Source organism: Larus michahellis, chromosome 21 (genome assembly GCF_964199755.1).
Source record: "Larus michahellis chromosome 21, bLarMic1.1, whole genome shotgun sequence".
Lineage (NCBI taxonomy): Eukaryota > Metazoa > Chordata > Aves > Charadriiformes > Laridae > Larus > Larus michahellis.
Genome location: NC_133916.1, coordinates 4,924,586 through 4,944,945, shown reverse-complemented (window position 1 = coordinate 4,944,945; position 20,360 = coordinate 4,924,586). Strand labels below are relative to the sequence as shown.

Below are 20,360 nucleotides of genomic sequence, written 5' to 3'. Positions count from 1 at the left end.
GACCCACCCACCCACTAATCATGGGCAAGACCGAAAGCCAGGCTTGTCATGGGAAACGGGTCCTAGGTTAAATTATTGATGGTTCAATGTCTGTCGAGCATCATTTTCTATACCCGCTGTAAACCCGAAGGAGGCCCCAAACACATCTTTGCTCCTGCCCTCTGAAGAAAAGGGCATTTCTCCAAACACGACCTGCAGCAGCGGAGGTTTGCAGGGACGGGCACTGCCGACACCATCACTGCCAACGCTCCGCAAAAACTCCAGGCAGACTGATTTCTTCGGGATAACTGCCTGTACACCCCTCCCATTACGTTTTCAGCACACCTCGAAGGCACACGCGCCCAGCCCGCATCTCACAGCCCCTGGTTTCTTGTCTCACTCCTCCACGGGATTTTTGCCGTATGCTGCGTTTTCCTTTCACTCCCTGCGACTCTCCTGCCTCGCACGTGGGGGAGTTTTCAATCCCAAGCCCCGCGGGCTGTGTGCATTTTAAAAGAACCGAGCAAACAAACAGGCATTGAGAGAAAGCGCCGCGACACCACCAGGAACAAGGATGGCTTCCCAAAGTCACCCACCAGCACATGTCGGGAAGAGCCGCGGCAGCATCCCTCCGGCTCCGCACAGGGCAACACGTGGGAGGTGGGAATGAATCCGTCAGTCCCCTGAACTTTCTAGCTGATGCTGGCACTAAGGAGATTTAGACTTTAGCTCGTCTCAATAGCTCTCAGCCAGCCAGAGCTCACCCGACCTTCCTCCTGCAGCCCTCCCGAGTCGGGACCAGCTGCGCCCGCGCTCCGATTTCAGAAATAACTTAAAAAACACAGGAGGAAAGGGATAACGGCACTTGCTGCTATTCCGAGCCGGGGCTGCATTTTGCAGCGTTGGAGCGCAGGCAGCGGTTACGCTGTCGGGAGGTAATTCATTCCCGTGTAGAGCTGCGTGTCAGTGCTGAGAGCACGGATAACTCCAGGGACAGACTCTTAATCTATCACGGTCATATCTCGGCACTACATAAATGTGAATTAATTTATCATCCTGTCCTTCTGGTAATGTAAGGAAATACTGTCATTGTATTACACAGAGGAACTCCAGTCCGGAGAGGTTAAGTGTTACCCCAAGGTCAGACAAAAGATATGGCGTGAGTGGGAAATGAGCTGAGATCACCACAGTACTCACTTTAATCAGAAAATACCATTTAACCTTTACAAACCGGTCACAGAAAGGGGAAGGTTAAAAAAAAAAAAAAAAAAAAAGGGAAAAAGCACAAAACTTTCTATGGGAGATGCCGCCGTGGCCTTCGCCAGCCGGCACATCGCCCCGAGCCGGTGCCGTGTCCCCGCGGCAGCTGGGAATTGGCCCCGCGACAGCTGATCCGCCGGCTGCTGGGGACCTGCGGGACACCGGGTCACACCAGCCCCGCTAATCAGATTCCCACCCTCCCGGGGAGCTGCTCCTGCCCACATCTTGTCCTTTCAGCAGCAAGAGTGAGAAGCCAGTAAGAAAAAAAAAAAACCCACCAATTCATCCGAGTTATACTTGGTAGAAAACAAAGCGGCTCCAGAGCATCGCTTCTGCATGGGCTGCTTCTTGGGCTTGACATGACATTTAAGGAACACGGGGTGGGTTACTGCTAAGATGAAAAAAGCAATAATTTTTACTGGTTATTTTGGGGGAAAAATATTTAACAAGTCTCCTTATATTGCAACCCATTTGGAAAAATACACGGTCATTTACTTAATTAGGATGCTGCTTCATTTAAGAGGGACAAGGAAGGGAACCGGCGTGAAAAATATGGGTTAAAAAGAAAAAAATACAGGTAGGAAAGTTTCTCACTGAGAAGCTTTAAGGGGCAACTTTAGGGCACAGGACGCAGGGATGGCACTGTCTTGGCAGCCCGTTTTAGTGCTGCACGGGGCCCTGCACGGAGGGCAGCGGGTGACACCGTGATGAGATGCTGGGAGGGCTGGAGCCCCTCTGCTGTGGGGACAGGCTGAGAGAGCTGGGGGGGTTCAGCCTGGAGAAGAGAAGGCGCCGGGGAGACCTTCCAGCCCCTGCCAGTCCCTAAAGGGGCTCCAGGAAAGCTGGGGAGGGACTCGGGATCAGGGAGGGGAGCCATGGGATGAGGGGGAATGGCTCTAAACTGCAAGAGGGGAGATTTAGATGAGATCTGGGGAAGGAATTCTTTGCTGTGAGGGCGGTGAGCCCCTGGCCCAGGTTGCCCAGAGAAGCTGTGGCTGCCCCGTCCCTGGAGGGGTTCAAGGCCAGGTTGGACGGGGCTTGGAGCAACCTGGGCTGGTGGGAGGTGTCCCTGCCCAGGGCAGGGGGTGGCACTGGGTGGCCTTTAAGGTCCCTTCCAACCCAAACCATGCTGTGATTCTGTGGTAATTGCATGGGGCCAGGAGATGGTCTGGCTTGAATTCATTAAGGGCACCAGCCCTTGCTTCTTCCCTCCTGGTACATTCCTCATAACCTGGACCTCATCCGCACCGCTGATGTGTCTTGAGATGTTCAGGGGAGCGGCTGTGGCGATGGACAAAGCCACTTCAGGCAGAGCAACCCAGCGCTGACCTCCCACCGCCTGAGGAGCCGTGGGACACGGGAGCGAGCTGGCGCTCATCCCCGTGTCCCCCCCGGCACCGCAGCCCCGACTCTGCCAGGCAGCCCTTAACCCGGCACAGAGCATCAGACATGACTTATCCCAGCAGCAATTTCCTCCTGCGGCTGCTTCTCCTTCATGACAACAAATACCAGTGACCCAGGCAGGAGCTGTGTCCCAGCAGGGCTCCGGACGAGCCTGCAGCGAGGGTTCAATAGCCGTCAGCTGGCCGAGCCTCCCAGACACACGCCGCTGCCCGCACTCAATCCCCGTGTCCGGAGGAGACCGCAAGACGTGGCAGGGGACACGCTGCCCGGGCCAGCTCCCCTCCCCTCTGGGCTTTCATTCAGTTAAAAAGCTGGAAAGGTCAGCGTGGCGTGGAGCCTGCGGTTGTCACACGGAGGTCCCAGGAGGAGAAGGGTCCCGCAGATCCCACGAGCTCCGGGAGCCCCTGCCCAGCCTCTCCCCTGCCCACGCTGAGGGCATTCCCAGAGCCCACAGTGTCTCTCCCACCCTCAAGTCGTAACTAAACCGTGACTTATTCGGCTGTGCCACCAAAGCCCCTCTTCGGTATGGGGCGCCCGAGCTGCCCACGTTGTCCCGCACGCGGTGCCCGGCAGGACGAGCCGCCCCGTTCAGCCGCACCCGGCGACACGGTGCACGTCGTCGCAGATGCACACGCCCCGACGCCACAACAGGGGTTTTTCCTTCGCACAGAAGGAAAAGGTCAATCAAGACAAAGGGCCTGACCCGCAGCGTGGGGCACCCAGGGGTTAAAAGGCCCTCGGCTGCTCCCACACCGGGAAGCCACTTTGGTACCAAATGAATTGGAGTATTTGTGTTTCTCTCTCACATTACTGAGCTCCTGGTCACTTGTGATCACTAAAGAGCCTGGGAAAAAGCCATTAACCCTCCCACTCCCCTCTAACTCCTTCCCGGGAACCCCCCAGTGCCCTGTTGAGTCCTTTGACTGGGAGGAAAACTTGCTTTCAGCCTCGGCAGGGTCAGGGATACGGATGGGTCTGTACCACAGCCCAGAGCGGTCCCCAGCATCGAGGAGAGCTGCTGTGCCCCTGCCCAGAGCCAGTGTCCCCAGTGCCCCGGGTTGGGTGGACGGGCAGGGACAAGCGAACGCGGGGACAAGGGTGAGCGGGGGGAGCAGCGCAGGAGCATCCCCGGGCAAACGCGGCGGCAGAGGGAGCCGGGAGAGCCCTGGTCCTGCCTGCGCCTCTGCAAACAGAGACTGGTTATTCCACGGGCTTTCCTCTCAAAACAATTCCCCGAGAGTTTTTATTTAGCAGATGGAAAAGAGAACAATTGCCTTAGTGCAGACCACCCTTCATTTTATTAAGCCGAACGCTCCCTCCATCAGGGAAATGCAGTTATTTCCATAGCACAACCAGAAGGAAGGTCAATAATTCTGGGTTTTCAGGTTGAAAAGTAGAAGTACAGGCTCCAGGGCGGCCGTCCCGAAGCCGTGCAGGCAGCAAGGCCAGGCTGGGGGCAGAGCCGGGCTCTTTCAGACCTGCTCGCAGTCATGGGTGCCGTTCAAGACACACTGAATGGGTGCAATTATTCAAGTGCTGAATATCTCCCACTGGAAGTTATAGTATTCAAAGGTGAAGAAGGACTTGAGCACAAAAGCTTTAATTTTCATGGGGTGGTGTAAGCCCAGAAGAAGAGCTGAGACAAGAGGGGAGCAAGGAGGGGTTTGCCACCGAGAACAGGAGACAGAAATGGCACCGAGGGCTGCGACCAGCTCTGAGGAGCCGATGAGCATCGTCACGGGGCAAGTCCTTCTGTGCCCCCTCAGAGGGCTCAGGTAACAAAGCAGGGCTGTGCAGCCACCCGCCCACGCAGGAATGCACCTTCCGAGAGGCTGGAAATGCCACGTTCCTAGCGGGAACACAAAGGGGCACAGGCTGGCCGTGCCCAGCGGAGATGCTGAGGTCCGTGGGGACCCACCTGCTGCAGCCCCACGGGTGTTTCGCCGGGTACGCAGGCTCTGCTCCTCCTTTGCACTCTCCCCCAATCCTTTTGGCTGCTTTCAGCAATGCTCCCAACCCCATCAACCACCAGCTGCCCCCAGAGTAGATCCCCAGACACCATCTCCCCCCGTCTGTAACCGGATCAAACGCACGGGTGTCACCGACAAGGCAGGAACACGCCTGCTGATGATTAATCCCCGTAAGTGAGCTGTATTTACAGACACCGGCTCTTCCCCAGAGCCTGGCCGAGGGCCCTCAAGCTGTTGTATCACCTTACAGCGAGTGGTGGTGAGCAGGAGGCTGCCAGACACTGTCTCCTCCATCCACCCCCTCCTCCATCCACCCCCTTAAACCAGGCAGCTCCCCAGGACCACATCCCTACGCTGGGTATCCGCCCAAATCCAGGGATAAGTCTCCCCAAAAAGAGTCAATGGAGGCAATTAAGCTGCTCTGCTCTTCCCAGCCAGAGTCTTGGAGCACATCTGGCTCCCATGTGCTGCAAAATGCCTTTGACATTTAATTTCAAATCCCAGGCGCTTCGACAGCGGTGACGGAGCAAAGCGGCAGCAAATCTGACATTTCATCCCTGAGCCATCGGACGTACAACCTTTAGTGAGCCTTCAGCGCAGAGCAGCTCGGAGAAACGGAAGGGGACCAAGAAACATAGGGCAATTCTGGAAAACCTTATGTAAAAACGCAAACACCGAGGCTATCTGGGAATCTGCCTCTCTCAGTAGCACTGGATTTGCTTTTGCAAAAATGCTGTGTAACGGGTTTTCCTTGCCCTGTGTGCGCTTAGATCCTAATTACACGTGGGGAACCAGAGGAAGGAGATCATTACCTCTCATCTAGACTTCCTTAACAAGTCACATTACTATGATATAATTGAGCTCATGTCTGGGAAATCCGATTTTCAATGACTGCCCACCTGCCACAGCTTCACAAAAAAATTACCCTTTACTGGATTATTCTGCAGGCATAAAGTGTGTCTTGTGATGACTTTCCAAAAAAGGGGCAAACCAAGTCTCACAAATCCACATTTTCAGCCAGTTTTCCAAAGGAAAAGCCCTCCCCGCGCTGCCTGCCTTACAGCTGGTCGCTGCCAACAACTCCCCAACCTGTTGGCCCGTTTCAAACCCAGCTGTGGACCTCTCGGCCTCTGCTACGGGCATTCAATTCCTGCAAATTGCCAGAAAACGGCCTGTCGGGGGGCTTTCATCTTATGGGACAGACATTGACCCAGGAGACGTTGACGCACAGACTTTATTAGTAATGCAGGTTAAAATCAAAGCAGCCCCACGGCTCTGGCTGCATCCCCTGCACCCCTCAACCCCCCAAGCTGGGCGCCTTCGCTCCCCCTTCCTCCCTCACGCCCCACCAACAACATTTTAAAGCAGTTTATTTCCCAAGAGAAGCAGTCGGCGACCCAAAGTTAATGGTCTACGTGTCTCCCACCACATTTTGGTGGCCCCGTTCTTGCTGCCCATCCTCAGAGGTGAACTACTGACAGCCTTTAACGCCAGGCAGCGCGGTTTAGCCTGGAGTAGCAGAGATGCTGTGAAATCACACGTTATATTTCTTACCCTGAGCTCAGAATTAGAAGGGAAACACCATTCTTTGGTATTTCTCAGCAAAGCCTTCACAAGTTTCCACGTTGCTCTGCATAAAATTCTCACCCTTTGCAACACGGTCATTAACATTGCCGGCACAGTCGCTCCATCTGCCTTTTGAGCCCCCTCCAAAAGAGTAATAAGTTAATTGGTAGAAGCATTTGGCTTCTGCATAATGAAGCTGGCACAAAAACAGCTTTTAACCTTCAGGACTGAGCACAGGATGCAGGGTAGGGATTACTTGTTCACTGTGTTTAAAAAAATGAAATTAAAAAAAAAAAAAAACAAAGAAAAAGAAAAAAGGGATGTGTATGCATATTGAAAGACCAGGCTGGCGTTTAGTATTTCTTTTAAAAGAGACAAATTGAAGGCAAAAGCAGCGAGGCTCTGCTGGAGAGATCCTCCGTGCACTGCTGCTCCCCAGCTGCCCTGCAAACCTGCTGTCACCGGCACCCGGCGCGATGCCCACCCCGGCCGGCGGCATTTCTGGCACCGGCTGTGTCAATGTGAAGGTACAAGCAACCGGTCCGTGCCCTGATAAAGTGCAGATGGGCACAGGAACAGCGTAGGTGTCGGCGATAAATGGTAGATAAGTAATCATAGAATCACAGAATGGTTTGGGTTGGAAGGGGCCTTAAAGACTGTCCAGTGCCACCCCCTGCCCCGGGCAGGGACACCTCCCACCAGCCCAGGTTGCTCCAAGCCCCGTCCAACCTGGCCTCGAACCCCTCCAGGGATGGGGCAGCCACAGCTTCTCTGGGCAACCTGGGCCAGGGGCTCACCGCCCTCACAGCAAACAATTTCTTCCTCAGATCTCAGCTAAATCTCCCCTCTTGCAGTTTAGAGCCATTACCCCTTGTCTCATGGCTCCCCTCCCTGATCCCGAGTCCCTCCCCAGCTTTCCTGGAGCCCCTTTAGGGACTGGCAGGGGCTGGAAGGTCTCCCCGGAGCCTTCTCTTCTCCAGGCTGAACCCCCCCAGCTCTCTCAGCCTGTCCCACAGCAGAGGGGCTCCAGCCCTCCCAGCATCTCCAGGGCCTCCTCGGGCCCCGCTCCAACGTGTCCATAAACCAGCTGCAGGACTAACCATCGCTTTGTGATCTCCAGCTGTGCAAGATCAATGCGGAGAATACAAGCGGCATTTAGCTGGGAGGCCAGTTTGAGCCAGGGGTGCGTGAGCTAAGGACCTTTGTCACAGAATCACAGAACACCAGGTTGGAAGAGACATCAAGGATCATCTGGTCCAACCCTTCTTGGCAAAGAATTATCATTTCCAGCATCCCACAGGCTGGGAGATCTGAAACCCGTATCCCACAAACCCTTCCAAGTGCAAATCTCCTCTTGCTGACAAGGACTGGAAGCAGGGGAAAACGTCACTAGATAAATAATGGAGTTTAAAGACAAGCAGAAAACAAAGGAAAGGAAAACTTCAATATTTAACTACTCCACTGTCTCTCAAATTCACCCAGCCAAGCTCTGCACCATGGAGGTGAACCGCTGCATGTGTTAAATGCAAAATATCTTTGTAAAAGCCGTTAAAACACTGTAGCTGACAGAGAACAAGGGGTGATGAGAAGGGATTGGGAACAGAGGGCTGAATCAGCAATTTTCTTGAGTTCTGCATGCCAAAGCTTGAACTGAAATCTATCTGCCTTTGGTTTTCTAGTAAAATACTAAAATGCTTTTCCCCCTGACAGTACTCGAGGAGAGGAGAAATGGTCCCACTGAGTAGCACCCCAGATCTCCCCTGGCAGGGGCTGCGGAGGGAGCATCGGGGCGGCTGGTGCTCCGCAACGCTCAGCCAAAGCATCCCCTGCCTTCCCCCAGGACAGAAGACAATATAGAAATGCAGAGCGTGTTCCACCTTGCCTAAAGCGATACGGAAAACAGTAGATGTTTTCCACATGGTTTTTGAAAGAGTTTCTTTCCCATTTTTTTTTGTAACACGAGCTGCTGACATTTTCCAAGCAACGTTATTCTCACACTGAAGGAACTACATGAGCTTGGGCTTTGTGCAGTGGCTTCAAAAGCATGTCCCGGTTTCAGCTGGGACAGAGTTAATTCTCTTTCTAGTGGTTGCTGTGTTTCAGATTTGGTACGAAAGGAATGTCAACAATACATATTGGTGTAGTTGTTGCCAGGCGAGGTTTATCATTTTCAAGGACTTTTTTTTCCGCTTCCCATAGAAGCCCAGAAGAAGCCTAGACAGAACGATGGAATGGCCAATATGCCATAGCACAGACCTCACGCTCAGTACAGAAATGGGGTTAGCCGAGGTGGGGGGCACTCGCCATCGCCGCTCGGGACAGTGCCAATGCACCAGGCAGTGAGAGTGACTTGTGTCGTTATTATTGTTATTTTCCTTTTCTGATGTTGTTCTATTAAAGTGTCTTTATCTCAAGCCAGGAGGGTTTCTTTTCTTTCCCCTCCTTTTCTCCCCCTTCTCCCTACTCTTCCTTGCGGGGGGAGAAAGGCTGGGTAGGACGCTACCGTGCTCCTACCTGCTGGTTGGGGTTAAACCACGACAGAGTGGAGCAGAACCCAACAGAAAGCTCCATGTTAACTTTAAAAATAGAGTCAGTTTGAGTTTCTTGACCAAAATGCACACAGAGAACCCCGTGGAGCTGGATCACTGTAAAAGGCAAAAAAAAACCCAAACCAAAACAATACACTGATTCCAAATTTTCTAATATTCAGCGTGGTGCTGACTGCAATGTCCCCAGCCTGCGGTACCATAACGTACGCACTGGTACCACCGCTCGTGGCTGCTGGGCTTGAAGGTTAAGGCCGGTTTCTTCCATCCTACCATAGAGTTACGCGCTGAAATCCCATTGAGAGCCCACGGCACCGACGAGCCTAACCCATTTAGCCATTTCTCTGCTTTAAGACTTCGTTAGAAACGTTGATAAGGCAAGCCTACGCTTAAAAGATAGCTACGTTAAAAAATCATCTCTCCCCAGAGATATTTTCACAGCTCATTTATTAAACCCCCTCAAAGAACAGAGGGGAAAAGCCAGCTTCAATTGTTTTTAAGCCATAACAAGCGATGAGAGAGTTCAGTTTTGCCTTCCAGCCTTGCTGCTAGTTTCACTCCTAACAAGCTGCACTTCAAGGCAACGCACTTATCACACAAGTAGCTTGATTTCAAGCCCAGCGTGAACAAAGGCCGAGCGAGCCACAAGTCTGATCAGTTCTGCGCCGACCCTGTACCCCCCCAGCTCCATCTTCACACCCAACTCAAGCAGATTCCTGCCTCAAGAGTTACGCTCTAATTTAAGGATGGGATCTTCAAGCTCGTTTGCAGGGAAGGCCATACTCCTTGCTACAAAGTGGTAAAGCCACACCGTCCCCAGCACAAAATACCAAGGGCCTTCTGTTAATGAGCTCTGGTTGGGTCCCGAGCAGGGTGACTCATTTTTTTCTTGCCTGAAAAAAATAGATATAAAGGCAGAAACAGCGTTTTCCAGGTGCCGTTGTCGGAGGGGGAGCGGTGCTGCCCGGCTGCAGGAGGCGGCAGGCGGCTGCCCAGGCAAGCGCCACGCGGGCAGCAGGCTGGGCTGGGAAGGCAGCTCCCGAGTCTTTATCGCCATCGGAGAAGGAAACGCACTTGTAAAAAATCGACCGAAACGTTGCTTTTACAAACGCGGAGAGGGGAAGCGGGTCTGTACCGTTTCAGACGCGGGAAGATGCCCAAAGCCTGAGCCCGCTCTCCCTTGGCAAGCGCTTCCCAAAGTAACTGGGGAAATCACAAGCCTGGCAGAACCCAGCCCCTTGAAGCAGCTCGATAAAGCCAGAATATTTTTTTCTTTTCGCTGCTCATAAAACACTCTTTTTTTTTTATGATCTTGCAATTACAAACAGCTGTTTATTTTGCCAGCTAGCTCTTTTAAAGCGTTCTTTCCAACGCATAATGAAAAGTGTCAGGCATTTTCCAGGAATTTTCGGAGCAGAGAAAGTTTGGCACCCTTGTTATTTGAGAATCGCTGAAAGGGTGCAATTAGCTTAAGAACAAGCATCTATTCTGGGTGGCAACCTCAGGATCCTTCCCCTGGCATCCAAACGGGCACCATGTGACGAGCGGATGCCAAGCAGCCGAGCCTCCCTCCCGCTCAGGCATGCATACAATTCCCATAATATCTGCCTCCCGGCCTCGCTGACGGCTCCGAAAGCTGGTCAGAACCTGCAGGCGTCTGTAACCCTTTGTCTGCTTTGCATCGGTTGAGAAAGCTGTGGAGTTTCAGGGAACGGGAGCGAACCCAACGCCGCGGCTCCACGCAGGATGCGGGCAGGGCAGAGGCAGGAATCGGGGCTCCCACCTCTCCCGCCCGCCGTGCTTCCTACAGCACTGAGCCTGCGGAACGAGAAGGACCAAATATAAAGGTGGCCTGAAGCGCCGGTTCAGGTGGAAAGGGGAGAACAAACCCGCTGCAGAAGGACCAGGAGGCACAAGGACGTCGGGGAGCCAGCGCCAAATGCGAGCTGCGCGGCGAGCATCTCAGCAACCGGACGGAGAGGATTAAATTACGGAGGCAATAAATCAAATCATCTAACCAGCTAACAGGTTTCCACCATCAAAATCCTGCGGAACGCAAGAGAGGCGAGCTCTGAGTTTGGAAAAATGAGGATTTCCATGAAGGAGGAATGAAGCGTGCAGGACCCAACCCTGCCCCAGAGCACACGGGGAGGCATGAAAGCCGTTTAGGCTTCAGAGTGTCACTAAATCAGACATCAGGATCGGAGCAGGATGGTTTGGAGCAGCAGACACCCTTGCAGCACGTCACCGTCAGACCCCTTCCTGGGGGTCGCGAGCTCCCCCTGCTCTCCCCATCCGCTCGGTTGCATCCCCCGGGAGCGCAGCTCTCGCGCGTGGCCATAGCAACCCGCGTTCATGCGCAGAAACGCCCTCCTGAGCAAAAAAAAAGGGGGGGGAATTCGCTCCCCAGCTCAAAAATTATTCATGAGAAATTAGTGAGAGCTACGACAAGCCCTCCGAAGCGTGCTCCCCCCCAGCCCTGCCTGGGAGCAGGCAGGCAGAGGACCTTCCTCCCCGCTCCCCTTGGCAAAAGGCTGTTAATTTAATATTAATAAAGGAAAAAAGACCTTTCTTGCGATGTCAGTGATGAAGCACCAGTTTGAGTGCCTTTTTTTGTTGTTGTTGATCTTAATTAGAAGAAAAACCTCCTTGAAGGGAGCCTGAGCCGTTGGCAGAGAGGCTGGTCCCCCCACCGCTGCTTCCAGACCCTGTCTCCTGCTCCTCTAACTCAGCTCCCGTTGCAGCCCAAGCCAGCGTGAGCCGCTCGCATCAGAGATTGCTGAACCCATTTGCATTTTATTTATTTTTTTTTAATTTTTTTACTCCAAATGCCAAACCTGATCTTGCACCAAAAGGTAACTTGAGGCTGCGGGCAGAGACTCGCAGGGATGCAGCAACGCTATGGGGAGCCCCGAGCCGCCCCCTTTCCCCATCCCTCTGCCCCCGGGCACCCACAGCCTTTTACTTGCTTTTTTTCCATCACAGCCCTTTCCCGCGCCCACGGGCAGTTTAACTAGAGAGGGACAGAGAAATCCCATCACTTACTGCAGTAAATAAACTGACATGGAAAAGAAAACACCCAGTCGGGATATATAAGAAGTCGATTCAATTAAAGGACCGTGTTCTGCACAATTACATGATGATTGAGAAATCGGAAACCTCCTCGCCATTCCCACCCCACCAGAACTCAAGGAGCTGGTTTTCCAATGGCAGCTGGTTTTCCCTGCGGCTCGGAGACGGCTTCTCCCCTTCCCTCCGGAGCTGGCAGAGGGTTTGCTCCAGCCCTGGCAGAAGGAGCCAGCCCTGCCCAGGGTCCCCGCTGCACCCCTGGGAGCCTGGTACCCATCCAACAGCCTCATTTCAGCCATTTTATGCTAATTATTTTCTGTACAGTTTTATGCAAATTCTTCCCAGAGAGAGAGGGATGCATGGAAATGTATGTGCCGTACTCCGAGTGCCGGCAGCGCAACCAGCTCGTCACGTCAGCCTCGGGACACGCCTGGTCCCGCTCCATCTGGGGATGCTAATGCCATCCCGCCGGGTCATGGCTGGGATGCAGGAGAGCTTGCCACGCGTTAACGCCCTTTTCACCGGTTCCCAGCAAATCCCTGCTAGATATTACAGGGTGACTAATGGCTCTTGTTGCAACTCCACGGCCGCAGCCCAGCATGGAGCCCGGGGGGTATAATTTTGACCTGCCTTTCAGCGCTGGTACTGCGCAATTGTGGGTGTGGAAGGAAAGATGCCAGGGCAACCGGAGGAGGAAGACAAAAGGCAGCAAAACTGAGCTCATCCAGAGACTTCAGTTTCTGCTTTCCCACATTCAGATGCTTCACCGGCAGGAGAGGGGCTGAGACTTGAGCTACACGCGGGGGAGACTGACCTGCAGACAGCTCTGGGTCCTTGAAAGAGAGTCCCCCCCCCAACAGATGTCTGATGGAGCATATTCTGGAAGCAAACCAGCAGCACTGAAACACAGCCGTTGCTATCAGGGCTTTTAGGATAGGTTTCCCAGTCAACCTTTTGAGAGGTTTTCATTTTAATCAGATCAAATTACAGCAACAGACAGGTACCACTGATGTATATAACTCGACACAGCATCTCCAGAGCAACGTGGCTGCAATTACACCCAAACCGTCTGACCATGCGGCCTGTGTCAAAACCCGGAGCAGCTCAGAGAGCAGTTTTCTTCCCCGCAGCACGGGCAGGGCTGGGGGGAAAGGCTGAATTTCTGTGCTGGGATGTGCCAGCCATTGCTGGGGGCAACGAAGATGCAATATCCTCCTCATACCACACAGCTCACGGGTCCTCCTGGACGGATGGAGGAGAGCAGGGAGGCAGATTTCCAGGTCACCAGCTTGTACATGCCTTTTGCATTCCTCCAAAGCACAAAGCCAGCCCAGCTGGCTGCGCTCTCCTCCGTGCACAGAGTTTTCCAGGGCCTCAGGAGCATCTCAGTGCACGGAGGGTTTGGGCAAAGCAGAACAGACAAAGCCTGACATTAAATAGTAATGAAAAATGCCCAGCACAGTTTGTGGGAGGAAGACACTAATCACCTCCCCACGGAGTTTCACCTCCATCATCTCCATCTCCTCGCGCCCAGAAGCTGCAGGGCGCTCTAACGCCTCCTGCCACCGCCTTGGGGCTGCCTGCAGCGCAGGGCTGCGGGCAGACCCCGCCGTGGTATGCGGGAGCAGACCACTTGCTTGACGCCTGCCCTGGGGAAAAAATCCATGGGTGCTCTGGAATAACCTCCTTCCCACACCAGCTTGGATCCAAAGAAACCCCCAGCACAGCGCGAGGGAGCAGGAGGCTACAATCAGCTTACACCCAGATTACTGCAGAGCCGCCAACTCCTTTTTGAAAGAAAAAGCTTATTAGCGACCCAAGAAGTCAGGATAGCACTTTTACATCTTGCCCTAAAGCCCTCTGGATTAAAAAAGAAGCATCGTAATTAAATCAAAAGGTACATATGTTTCTGATGAAGGCTGATATTTACACCAGCGCCTCCCCCCTGCAGAGGAACAGGCTGTTTCCACCCAGGCACAGCAGCAGCGTTATTCAGCGCCGTCTCGGTGAGAAGCAGCCCCGAGAGCAGGAATTAAGGGGTTAGATGCCCACGTCATCCCTGCCTGACTCGGAAAAGAACAGAAAGCAAGAAAGTCGAAAGACACACTGCGATAATAGAGATCAAAACCCAACTAGCTCGCCCCAGGCACCATCCAGCCACGGCAGGATGAGGCAATGAAAGAGCAAAGGGAGGCGTGGGTGCCGGCGGCCGCTCTCAGCGCACCGCTGCGCAGCAGGACAGCCGCACGCGGACGGAGCCACAGGCCGGTCTCTGCCCCAAGGTGACGCACGCCGTGCCTTTGGGAAGCCCTCGGGACGCACCGGTCAGCCCTCAAGCAGGACACAGCAGCGCTTTCCTGCCCATCCTCCTGCAAACGTCCCAACATCCGAGGCTTTTACAGAAAATCACCTCCGCCGCCCCCTCCTCACAAGTCACTCCAAAGGCAGAGAGCCGCCTACCTTTGCCTTTCCCATTTAAGACACGGTTTTTCCCCTTCAGCGCTCGGGTTAATGTTCTCCGTCTCCTCTATCCCAACCACACAGTGTCTCCCTGTGCCGGGGCGGATGCGCTAAGCCCTCGCAGAGCCGTGAGCCCCGCGGCTCCGCCAGCAGCCCCCAGCCCTGGAGCGGGTGCAACCAGGGACGAGCCCAGAAATCACCGAGCTGCTGCCCAAGACCCTTTCCCCATCCTCCCCCAGACACAGGGCTGGGTTATCTCCAGCCCACCCATCCCTGCGGGCCGGTGAAGGGGAGAAGGCACAATAGCTGTTATTAATAACTCCGACTTCTCTTCTCCCTTCCCTCCTTGCTCTTGCTGGACTCTCCCCCATGAATAATGCAGGAGCTGTGGTGCAGGACACTACCCACTCTGTCCCCCGCCGGTGCCCGAGACAGCAGGGAGCGGGTTCGAGTGCCAGCCAGGGCCTGTCCCCGTGTCCTGGGCGCCAGCGCCGCCGGTACGACGGGGTTTTGTTCCCAGATGCAGCTTCCTTTTGTTCCAGCCCCGCTGGCAGCGGCACCCGCGGTGGGGAGACAGACCCGTACATCACGGGGCGAAGCTGCCGAGGAGGCAGGGCAGGGATCTCACCCATGCCGGAGCCAGCCTGCAGGTGGAAACTTCCTAGCCAGGAGTTTTTAGGTATTTCACCTGTGTTTCAGCACAATTTTCCCCCCTCTCCAACAGCAGCATGTCCATTTTACAGCTATGGAAACTGAGGCAACGAAGGTACGGAAGAGTGAGGAGTCACAGGGAGCCTCATTTGATTGCTCAGGTGCCAACTCTGCTGGTACCAAATGGATGCACAAGAGAGTGAATGAATTAAAGCACACACACCCCCCTTCGCCCTGCAGCCACAGTCCTGATATGCCCCAAAAGCAGACTTCACCGACTCTGCAGAGAATGTTATTTATTGCAAACTACAAGAAGCAGCCCGAGAAGTGCCAATCCCTCCAGTTTAAGCAAGAGAAGCCGAGGAGGATGCTGAGGGCACGCTTTGGGCAGCACGGGCTTTTCTGCCCTTCTACCAGCCGGGGTGGGAAACAATGAAAATTCCCTTAGAGCTCCCAGGTCCTGCTCTTGCAATGCGGAAAGCACCGAGCACGCTGCACAACCGAGCTCCAAACAACTCTCCGACCCTCCCTGCTCCCGAACACCAACCGTCCTTGAGACTCTGTGCCCGGTGCAAGACGTCCTGCCTCGAGCTGCTGCGCGCTGGGAGCACACGGTCTCCCCCCCAAAAACACCCACCGGACGGCGACGCACCCATCATCCACCACCCCAGCCATCTCGCAACACATGGGCAAGGCTTGAACACGGCGGAGCACAAGCAAATAGAGCAAAGCAGCTCCCGAACCCTCCTCCCAGACCTGCTTGGCTCCAGCCGTTCTGCTGAATCACTTACTGCATTGCCGGCGCGGCTGGCGGGACCTTCCCGAGCCCGGCGAGGCTCAATGCCCGAGACGCAGCGACCGGCAGCATCGGCTGCAGGTTTAACTCCCGGAGCATGGCAGCAAAGGCATTCAGAGCCAGGGAGAGGATAATTCCCTCCCAGCGGGTTTCAGCGCGGCCTGAACTGTCCTGCCCTGCGTAACAATTAACTGCAGCCCTAAGAGTTAAATGCTTTTCTGCCAACCAGACTGCAGCTGCCGGGAAAGCAGCGGTGTCCCCATGGCTGCTGGGGTGCAGGGGTGCCCGGGTGGGAAGCGGGGGGACTCCCGGCGCGGGGGAGAGACGGACGCGTCTCAGCTCGCTCCCACGCGCCCACAGCGTGGGCTGAGCAGCCAGACGTGAACAGGTTTTCCTCATGGCGTCCCCCACGGTGCAGACAAGGTGACTCAGAGGACAGTGGAGGGTAAAAGAGAGGGCGAAGAAAAGGGTTGGGGGGGACAGGAGGAGGGCAGGGAGCGGGGGGAGAAGGGAGCGAAGATGCCGGCAGGGTCCTGGAGCTGGGAGTGCGCGGTCGCGTCCAGCTCCGCAACCAGAGCCGAAGGGTGCAGCAAAGCCTGCACCACGCGGGCATTAGGTCCCGTACAGAGCCCGAGTCCCCAGCGCAGGGCACTTCTCCTCCTCCCAGTAACACCAGTATGGATGCACCGGTTCCCCCATCCTCGCAAAGGGCCTTTAACAGCACTGCGCTCGCAGCAAGGGAGAGCTCGCTGGCACGGCACGGGCCATGGCACGCCGGGGCTCTCCGAAGGATGCGGGACGGGGCAGGCAGGACAGCCTGTACAAGGACAGAGGGACACGGGGGATTTTTCCTTCTTGAACTGAGAAACGGCAAAAGGCACTCCTCCCACAAATGCTTTCCGCGGCCAAAACCCAGCTTATCCCGGAGCTGCTCGAGGCTGAGCAGCAGGGCGAGACCTCCTCGGGGTCCCTGGTCCCTCAGCCGTCCCCTCCACACGACTCCACGCTTTCCGATCCACGAGAAGGGCTGAAGTTATTCTGCATTCCAGCTCCAACATGAACAAAATCCCCAAAAGTCTGAATCTGAGACCCTTTTCAGGCTCACTCGCCCTCGTGGTACATCCCGTGTTTTACTATTTCTCCAATAGCGAAACACAGCTTTTAAAGAGCCAAGCACAAAACACCGGAGAGAGGTGATTAAATTAAAAAATGGGCAGAGTCTGCGTGTGTATCCCAGTTCCAGCGGTAATTAGGAAACAGATGGGGGAAGGAGGGGAGAGAGAGAGGAATCTTTGTTAGGTTAATTGTTTGAAGTCACTAAATGAAATATAGGTGGCCTGATTTCCCTGGAGGATCGTACACGAACTTAAGGATAGACTTTTGCAGGGGATAAAAGAGGGAGTTTCCCAGTGAAGGACAGCAGAAGATTACGACTAATCAGGCAAGAGCAGAAGTGATAAACCCAAGGAAAAAAAACAAAGCTCCCCTTTGTAGCTTCAAATGAGGAATCGACGAATCTGATCCACAACTTCATTACCATCTTATTAAAATGCTATTTCCATTTTCCTGATTAAACGGGTGGGAGTAGAGAAGTCTTTGTGGCCTTGGCTGCCCTCCAGGGAGGAGGTGCTTCAGTGCCGAGAGGTCTAAGCCCTGGGGACAGTTCGGGTGACACCTTTTTGAGCAAGCGCTTCAATTCTCTTGCTTCCCAAGGTGCCCTCCAAGGACGCACCTTCCTCCCAGCTCAGATATACCCAGAACCTGATATTTCGGAGCAAACACAGCAACATCTCCCTTGTTTTCTGGCTCCCGTCTCCCAAGTGGTTGGTATTAACGCTCACTGGATGTCGTATGCCAAGGGGTATGTTCTTATCTCCGCCAACAAGAGCACACAATCCCCCCCCCCCCAGTGCTGCAAAACTTACCCTTTAGTAGCAATTACCGTTCTAATAACTTTAAGCCTCAAACAACTGATCAGAAGGTTATTTGTGGCAGCTAATTTAATCACAAGCACAACGCACCTCAGCCGCCACAAACCCCCCCAAATCCTTCCCCCCCCCCCGCAAAGGGAACAGTAGCCACCACAAACTGCTTTCACTTCCACTCTGCTGTCTGTATGTCTCATTAACCCAGAGGAGCTGCCGAGATAATTACAGAGCCAGCCTTGCTGATCCGGATTATTGAGATTGGGCAATGCCCAACGGGCAAGCCAGCAAACCCAAACAGATTTCAAACCACTAGAAAATTGGGGTTGGAAGGGAGAAGGATAAGGGATCCAATGCAACGGGACAATGAGAGCAGGACCAAGCCTCGGGTTTTGAAACCATAAGCCACACGCCTACCGACTGACTAGTTATTTCTCTCTGGTTTTCCCTGCATTCATTCAAGCAATGCCTTCCTGCTATCTGGTGAAATTAAAACATGATCCAGCCTCTCGAAGAATACGCATTACAGAGATATAAGTAAGATCTGAGTTTAAAAACTTAATTGCTTTTAATCTGCAAAGAACTGCCTAATGCAGGTCCTCAGCTGAACCATGGTATCAAAGAGACTAAAGGCGATGCGGGGCTACAGTTGAGAACGGGGAGCAGAGCAGAGGGCTGTGGAAGCCATGCTTCCATGCCATGGGGTGGCTCAGCCCGCTCCGTCACCGCTGAGGTGGGGGATGAGGCTGACGGGCCACATCTGGAGGGGACACAACAGCAGCCGCTGCAAAAGGCCGGCTATAATGGCACGTTCTCGCTGCCGGCCGTGCCGCTCGCCCTAGACCCTCCGCCTTTCACACTGCCTTAGGGGTTTGGCATAGCAGAACTGCTCCTCCTGCCAAGGATGCCAGACTTCACAGCGCCCAGAGACACAAAACCTCGCCAGATGCCCTGAATTGTTAGGTCTGGTGATGCCATTGCGCCCAGCCTGGTGAGGCCACAGCATCCTCCCTTCCCCCCGCGGGAGCGGAGCGGGTTTGGCTCCGTCTGCAATCCCTCCGCGGGCTGCGGAGGCTGCAGCCTCTGGGTGGCATCTCCCAGTGACACCCCCAGGACATTACGCTGACCCTGGAGAGCGAGCCACCAAACCTTTGTGGATAATCCTCCCTCCCGACCTCTACAACGCAGCGTATTCCCACGGGACGCGCTGATGCACAGCGCACGTTAGCACCATCATCCTCACGGCACAAAAGCAGCCGGAGAGATCTGCTCTCCGCACGGCTCCAGACAGCAGCAGGGCGCTGCCAGCACTGCAGTCTGAAAAATTTCCCATCATATAGCGGACGCTGTCTGCTCGGTGACGGACGGCCCAGACAGCGCGTTACAGAGGTGCGGAGGACGAGACGCAAAGCCTGGCAGGAGGCGACGGCCTCAGCCATGCCACTGAAAGCAGTGGCAGGTGGTCGGAAGCGGGGCTGGTTGCCAGCAAAAATCCATCCCTGCTCAAAGATGAATGAAATCACTGGGGATTAACTCAGGCCAATATCTCTATTGCTTTAAGTTGGGGACAGCACAAGCTGCAGGCCTGGGAGATAGGGAATAATGAGGATGAATAAAGGCTCCCCAGGGAAGATGAGCCATGTTCTCTTTTCAGGACCCTTGAAATCCCATTGATTGCTTACAGGCTTACACCGAGCAGGAAGAGCCCACTGGAGCTGGTTCTTCTTTCCCCCCAGAGAAGCCCCGACAGGCCTTTAGAACTGGTCATGTTTCAGAGATAATTAGCTGCTGGGGAGGGGATGGGATGAGTTTTTCCATGGGGTGGGGACCCACAAGCCAGCAGTGATGGCAGGGAAAGCCCTGAGCTCCTTTTGCAGCTCGGGCTTGGTGCTGTATCAGGGACTAAACATGCCCAGGGCAGCAGCTAGGAAACTACTCGAACTTAGCATAAAGCTGTTTATTAAAGAAGACGCCCTTCATGTTCCTTGAAATGGCAGCACGCAAGAGCGAACATAGTGCTGCCTTCTGATTGATTAGCCCTGCAAACCTCCCGCATGGTCCCACAGCGTGAGTCTGACAATCCCACAAAGTTTCTGGCCAGAACAAACCAACCCTGTTCCTCTTCTGCCTCTGTCCCGAAGGGAACTGCGGAGGAAGAGCAGTTGGTTTCTTCTGCGGTTGGTGCTTGGTGCAGTTTCTGAGCGTTGCTGTCCTGTTTGCTGCCCCTTTTTATGGGGGGAGGCAGGATTTCACACAAGCTGTTGGCCGCGCAGACAGCGGGACGTGTTGCTGTCAGGCAGGATCACTTTTCTTCATGCAAGCTTACAGACTGCCGTAACTCAGAGAAGGAAGCATGAGGAAGGGGTAGGAATATAGTGTGAAACCCAGGAATTCCCATCTTACCCATGGCTAAAGGCAAGTCATCTCCTCTCCTGCCTCAGCTCCTCACCAGGAGGAAGATGCCTTTTATCTGCCTGATTAACACTTGAGGCTGGATTCTAAAAACCCTCCAGAAGTCCCAATTAACAGCTTAGTACATCTTTAACTTGCTCTTGACGCATTGCTACTCTGCTACCAGGATCCCAGCTGTAGCTGTATTCTCATTTCAATTATCTTTTCTAGCTTAGAAACTCTTCACACCAAAACCCCTGTCCGCATCCCACATCCACCCCCCGGCTCCCATCCCGATGCTCAGCTGCAGGGCAGGACCCTCTGGGTCCTTTGCACCCAAAAA

At 54.3% G+C, this 20,360-nt stretch overlaps 1 protein-coding gene across 45 annotated transcripts in view; it reads right to left on the bottom strand.

Moving 5' to 3' along the window:
- NFASC (neurofascin) overlaps nucleotides 1-20,360 on the bottom strand; it is a 96,228-nt gene that overhangs the window by 63,787 nt on the left and 12,081 nt on the right. Inside the window, exon 1 of one of the 45 annotated variants that reach the window (XM_074564224.1) lies at nucleotides 15,697-15,802. The exons of 41 other annotated variants lie outside the window; for them this stretch is intronic. The gene's annotated coding sequence lies outside the window, so the exon portion shown is untranslated. Of the gene's footprint in view, nucleotides 1-14,254; nucleotides 14,583-15,696; nucleotides 15,803-20,360 lie in introns of those variants that run through there. 3 more of the 45 variants (XM_074564243.1, XM_074564246.1, XM_074564221.1) reach the window with 3 other exon arrangements.